A 289-nucleotide genomic window follows, 5' to 3' on the forward strand; every position below is an offset into this window, starting at 1 on the left:
CGTCCCAGTCTATCTTTAGACACCATAACTCCTTGATTATAAGTTTGGCATAAGTAATAACTGGACTAATGAGTCCCACTGTACGCATTCAACTACTTCTTGCGCCTCGCTCACACTGGTGAGTATGTCGATATTATTGCTTGCTAATTTGGTCAGTTCAAAGCCCCCGCCTCGTAGGAGAGACACTAGCTGAGTAATCGTACTTACAGCCTTATCCTTGTCTAGATAACTCGTAAGATAGTCATCCATATAGAAGTGATCTTTCAACTCCTTAGCTGCTACAGGGTAC

Source organism: Diaphorina citri, unplaced genomic scaffold (assembly GCF_000475195.1).
Source record: "Diaphorina citri unplaced genomic scaffold, Diaci psyllid genome assembly version 1.1 scaffold109192, whole genome shotgun sequence".
In the NCBI taxonomy this organism is placed as follows: domain Eukaryota; kingdom Metazoa; phylum Arthropoda; class Insecta; order Hemiptera; family Psyllidae; genus Diaphorina; species Diaphorina citri.